At 41.8% G+C, this 6,437-nt stretch overlaps 1 pseudogene; it reads left to right on the forward strand.

The window, feature by feature from the left end:
* The first annotated feature begins 240 nt into the window (after nucleotides 1-240).
* Nucleotides 241-1,596, forward strand: LOC102873577 (annotated as a pseudogene).
* The last annotated feature ends 4,841 nt before the right edge of the window (nucleotides 1,597-6,437 follow it).

The raw sequence follows: 6,437 nt of genomic DNA on the forward strand, positions 1-6,437 counted from the left end.
CCCAAAAACCAAGACATAAAAAAACCCTGAGAAAAAAGTCATATTGTTTACTTATAGTAATTCCACTCCTCATAATCACCAGGACTTAAATTCAAGTTTTCTGATACCAAATTATAATTATTTTCCAGTATAAAATTTAAAAAAGAGTGTGTTACTTACCTCGACTCTTAGCTTGTCGGGGACGGTAACCTGAACCCACTGTCCACTCCTGTTGTCCTTGCTTTCTAACCCGTAGTCAGTATGCATGAGTGTATCTCCATCCACGTTGGCCAGGCTGGTATCCAGATTGGCAATGCCTGTTGGGAGCTCTACTGTCTGGAGCACGGCATCCAGCCTGATGGCCAGATGCCAAGTGACAAGACCATTGGGGGAGGAGATGACTCCTTTAACACCTTCTTCAGTGAGACTGGTGCTGGCAAGCATGTGCCCAGGGCGGTGGTTGTAGACCTGGAACCCACAGTTATTGATGAAGTTAGCACTGGCACCTACTGCCAGCTCTTCCACCCTGAGCAGCTCATCACAGGCAAGGAAGATGTTGCCAATAATTATGCCCGTGGGCACTACACCATTGGCAAAGAGATCATTGACCTCGTCTTGGACCGAATAAGGAAACTAGCTGACCAGTGCACAGGTCTCCAGGGCTTCTTGGTTTTCCACAGCTTCGGTGAGGGAACCGGTTCTGGCTTCACATCCCTGCTGATGGAGCGGCTATCTGCTGATTATGGCAAGAAGTCCAAACTGGAGTTCTCCATTTACCCAGCCCCCCAGGTTTCCACAGCTGTGGTCGAGCCCTACAACTCCATTCTCACCACCCACACCACCCTGGAGCACTCAGATTGTGCCTTCATGGTAGACAATGAGGCCATCTATGACATCTGCCGCAGAAACCTTGATATTGAACGCCCAACCTACACTAACCTTAGACGCCTTATTAGTCAGATTGTGTCCTCCATCACTGCTTCCCTCAGATTTGATGGTGCCCTGAATGTCGATCTGACAGAACTCCAGACCAACCTGGTGCCCTATCCCCGCATCCCCTTCCCTCTGTCCACATATGCCCCCGTTATCTCTGCTGAGAAAGCTTACCGTAAACAACGTTCTGTAGCAGAGATTACCAATGCTTGCTTCGAGCCAGCCAACCAGATGGTGAAATGTGACCCTCGCCATGGTAAATACATGGCTTGCTGCCTGTTGTACCGTGGTGACGTGGTTCCCAAAGATGTCAATGCTGCCATTGCCACCATCAAGACCAAAGGCAGCATCCAGTTTGTGGATTGGTGCCCCACTAGCTTCAAGGTTGGTATTAATTACCAGTCTCCCACTGTGGTGCCTGGTGGAGACCTGGCCAAGGTACAGTGAGCTGTGTGCATGCTGAGCAATACCACAGCCATTGCTGAGGCCTGGGCTCGCCTGGACCACAAGTTTGATCTGATGTATGCCAAGCGTGCCTTTGTTCACTCGTACGTGGGTGAGAGGATGGAGGAAGGCGAGTTTTCTGAGGTGCGTGAGGACATGGCTGCCCTTGAGAAGGATTATGAGGAGGTGGGTGTGGATTCTGTTGACGGAGAGGGTGAGGAAGAAGGCGAAGAGTACTAATTCCTTTCAGCCCTTTAGCATATCACACTCAGAATTGACAAAGCTTTCTGGCTAGATTGTCTCTATCAATGTAATCATGTCTTATTTTTCCATGTGTTCCTCTAAGGTTTTTTCCATCATGTCTCAGAGTAAAAAAAAAAAATTAAAAAACAACTTCAAATCATTGCCATCAACTTGGAATGGACTCATAGCTGATCCTCCAATGGGTTTTTGGAGGTTGTAAATAGCACAAGAGAAGACTGCCCATCTCCCAGATACAATGGAGGATTTGAACTGGTGGACTGGAGAGGTCATCTTTGGATTAGTAGTGCAACTACCCATGGATTACATCACCAAAAGCACTCCTTTTCAATTATAAGATGATCAGTTACAAAGGTTTTTTTCTCAGATGTGCAATGAGACACACCAAATTTTGTGGGAAGGGATTCTTCAACCCCAGGACAAAGTATTTGTTTCTTTTTGGGAACTTCTTTTTTTTCTAAAGTTATACTTTTTGTTCTCCTCAGTTAAATCCTGTAGCAAGACCTTGTTAATTTACTTTCTCTAACTTTACTTTGGTTTTTGTCAAGCAAAGTTTCACGGTCACCAATGATAACACGGGTGAAGTAAACTTTCCTCACCCACAGAAGAGGGGCAGTAAAGCACAAAGATGCTGGTTCTTCCTGTGTAGTGAGTTACTCTGTAAAGCTGACAAGGGCTGATCTACACACACGCTTCATGCTGAAAGTGAGGGATACTCCTCCTCCCTACTGAGAACAGGTAGATCGTATGTTTAGACAAATTACACAAGTCTGACTTCTACTTTTTATTTTGTTTTATTTTTGCCTCTGTGTTCTCTCCCTTGCAAAGTATTTTTGTAAATACTAGCTAATATTTTTTTACATGTTGATTATGAAAATTTCTGAGTGGGAAAAGGTAGTGTTTGACAAACAAGTGTAGAAGACTTGCACTAGCTGATGATGAACTTAACTGAAAAGGAAGCAGAAGAAATAAGCACAAAGAGAGATTCAGTTGTTAGGTTCATCATCAGAGAATTTTCTGGGAATAGAGTTTCTGATTAAAGTAGCTCAGTGAGAGTTGCAAGGCCATATAACAGACTCTCCTCTCAAAACATTTTTCTTTTTTTCCTATTGGTTTGCTTACAAAGTTCGTATACATGTGTTTCACACGATTCCTTTTTCATATTGTGTCTCATTCTCTTGCATTGTTTTATAAAATTAATCCCCATTGGACCTTGCCAATCATTACCCTGTCTTTTCACCCAGTTCCTTCCCATTTCCTTCCCCCGCCCCTTTCACCCACCAAATTATGCAGCCCTGTGGTTTCAGCTCTTCCCATCCTCTTCCTTCCCCTCCGACCCCTTCCCCCTTGGGTTCCAATACATGTTTTATTAGGTATCCTATTTTTACAATAACAGTTTTATGTAGTATTTGCCTTATGGGACTGTATTAGTTCACTCAGCCTAATGCTCTCTATTATCTCCCAAGTTATGCAGTATTTTTCTAAATTGTTGCTCCTGAGTGCTGCATAGTATTCCATTGTGTGTATTGAATGCACCACCATTTTTCAATCCATTTGTGTTGTTGTTGTTAAGTGCTGTAGAGCCACAGATGACTCATAGCCACCCTATGAACAAAAGACCTGAACACTTGTATAACTTTCATAATTTCTCCACATTCATAGAGTTTACAGAGGCAAGCTATTTTGGAAGTGGATGCCACTCCTGTTTCCAATTACTGTGATTCAGACATTTGGACTGTTTCCATGTTCTTGTAATGGTGAATAACACTGCTATTCTATGCAATGTTTCCAGATCCTTGCTTGAAGTTTCCATAAGTCCTTTTTAGCCTAAAGAAATCTTTGTCTCAGGGTTATCTTATCCAGATATGTCTGAGTTGCCTGCTTCTATTTCCAGCTCTAAATCAGCTTTCACATTCTATTGCAGATAAGAGTTCTTATGGTTCTAATGGTCTTGATCCTATTTCCCTAATGCCTAAATTCATACAACTGCCTCCTCTTGCTTTTTAAATTTTGGATCAACTTGAGCCGCTTCCAAGAATCCAAGTGATATTCATGGTACTTTCAGATACTAAGAAGGGAGTTGAAAATGTTTATGTTGTAATTTCTACACAGAGATAGTTATATAGATCTTGGATAAATACCACAGTCTTTAGATTTCAAGGATTTTCAATTGCTTGCATATGTTTTACTAATAACATTTGAAAATAACTTAGTCATCAAAGAAAGATGAATAATAAATGAACTTTTTCTCTATAAAATTCCCAAAGAATACAGAAAGAAATATAAATCTCAGATTCCCTTCATGATCTTCAATTCTCCTTTTCTCAGAGATAAATATTAACCATTGTGTGAGTATTAATTTAAAATCATTTTAATGCATTGGCAAATGGTTTATACTTTTTGGTTGTAAAAGTGTATTCTTACACACTACTTAATTTGATGTTCATTGAAGGTGTTTTGTGTATTATCAAGGTTATTTTAGACTCCAGAATCCATGTGAGAGAGTAAAATTGCCTCATAAGGTTTTCTTGGCTACAATCTTGAAGAAGTAGATTTCTAGGTCTTTCTCTCACAGAGCCTCTAGACAGCTAAACACTTCCGTATTACACCACGTTAACGCTGACATTTATAAACTATGTGATTGGAGCCAAAAAATCTCAGTTTGCTCATCCTCAAGTTAAAATGAAAATCACACCTAGAGGGTTATCATAAAATTCAAATAATACATATAAAATTCTTGGAACAGTCTCTGACACCTAATAAGATCCCAAGAAGTCATTGTAGTGGTTATTGATTGATGCGTTGGAACCCAGAATTTAAGTTATGCTAAGCTGGCATCTCAGCCACGTTGTTCCTGGTTGGCTCCTCCCAGGGTCTCGGGAAGTTTCTCCTTGCCAGAAGGAGCATGGTGGTGTAAGCGCAGGAATCGTGGCAAGCTCGACGGCACCAAACAACAACAGCAACAACAACAACGACAACGACAATGACAATGACAAACAGAGAGCTACGTTGGCCTAGTGGAAAGGCAGTTATGCTACCAAACTGAAGGTGGATGATTTTCATCTGTGGCCCTTGGCCAGGTTCAAATTGTTTTCCTGTCAAACATTCTTCTAGGTGGTATAGCACTGGTCTGTGCATTGCTGTACAGAGGTAACTTGTGGTTGCTGTGATGCTGAAGACTGTGACAGTCATGGTAATGGATTCCCGTGGTGGAAAGTGTTGGCTGGAACTTCCTGACTAAATCAAGTCTGGAAGCAGGAGCGGCATCCACTTCCGAAATGGCTTGCCTCCAGAAACTCTATGTATGAACAGTGCTCAGGCTGTTCGTTCATAGGGTCACTATGAGTCGTCTACGACTCGATGGCACCAAACAACAACAAGCTGACATCTAGTCGTGTGACTTTGGGGATCAGTTTTCCCAATGTCTCAGTTGAAATAAGAAAAGAGTGTGTAGATAACAGATGAATAGAAGAACTGTCTGATGCACACCCATGCTTATTGCAGCTTTGTTCACAATAGCAAGGGGTTGGAAACAACCTAAGTGCCCATCAACAAAAGAATGGATCGAGAAGCTGTGATATATTCACACAATGGAATACTACGCTGCATTGAAAAACAAGGAACTCATGCAATATTATTCAAAATGGGTGACTCTGGAGGACATTATGCTGAGTGAAGTATCTCAGTCACAAAAGGACAAATACTGCATAGTGCCACTGTTGTAAAACAGGACTGACCTTGGGGTTGGGGAGAGACTGAGAAAGATGGGTTCAATAACGTATACTGCATTGAAACAGATGAGGGTGAAAACTGTTTAAAAGGGATATGTGATTAGGTATTTTTGTCACGACAGGAGTCTAGAGTGAAGACTACATGGTGGAGTGGACCTGGGGGAGGGTTTGTAAAACAATGAAAGAATTTGTCTTTTACTTTTCCAAGAGGGTAGTGTATGAGAGGGAGGGTTGGGGGGTGCAGAAAAGTGCAACAATGAATGAATGGAAAAAAGAAAAAGACTAATAACCCAATTACAAAATGGGTAAAAGATATCAAAAAACTTTATTCAGAGGAAGACATTCAGATGGCCAACAGATACATGAAGAAATGCTCAAAATCACTGGCAATAAGAGACGTAAATCAAAACCACAATGAGGTACCCTCTTACTCCAGTAAGAGTGGCAAAGTTTAATAGGACAGGAAACAATACATGTTGGAGAGGATGTGAAGAGACAGAAACTCTCATACAATGTTGGTGGGATTGTAAAATGGTACAACCACTCTGGAAGACAGTTTGTCATTTCTTCAAAAGTGGAGCATAGAAATTCCATTTGACTCAGCTATTCCACTGCTAGGAATATACCCCAAGGAAATTAGAACTGAGACACAAAGGAAGATTGGTACACAGATGTTCATAGCAGCATTATTCACAATTGCAAGAACATGGACACAGTCAAAATGTCCAACCACAATCAAATGGATTGGGAAATTCACAAGATGGAATACTACACAGCCTTCGGGAACAATGAATTAAAAACAACTTGGGAGAGAAAGGAGAACATTATGCTGAGTCAACCAACTCAGTCTTGTTGCTGTTGTTATGTGCCATCGAGTCATTTGCAACTCATAGCGACCCTATGTACAAGAGCCCTAAACGCCTTTCTAGCCTGTGCCAATCTTGCTGTCTCAAACACATTCATTCCCACCACTCCACTCACAGAATCGATCTATCTCATCGAAGGTCTTCCTCTCCTGTGCTGTCCCTCCACTTTCCCAAGCATGATGTCCTTCTCCAAAGACTAGACCCTCCTCGCAACATGCCCAAA

The sequence above is a fragment of the Elephantulus edwardii genome, unplaced genomic scaffold (assembly GCF_000299155.1).
Source record: "Elephantulus edwardii isolate Elephantulus edwardi_28Jun2011 unplaced genomic scaffold, EleEdw1.0 scaffold00215, whole genome shotgun sequence".
In the NCBI taxonomy this organism is placed as follows: domain Eukaryota; kingdom Metazoa; phylum Chordata; class Mammalia; order Macroscelidea; family Macroscelididae; genus Elephantulus; species Elephantulus edwardii.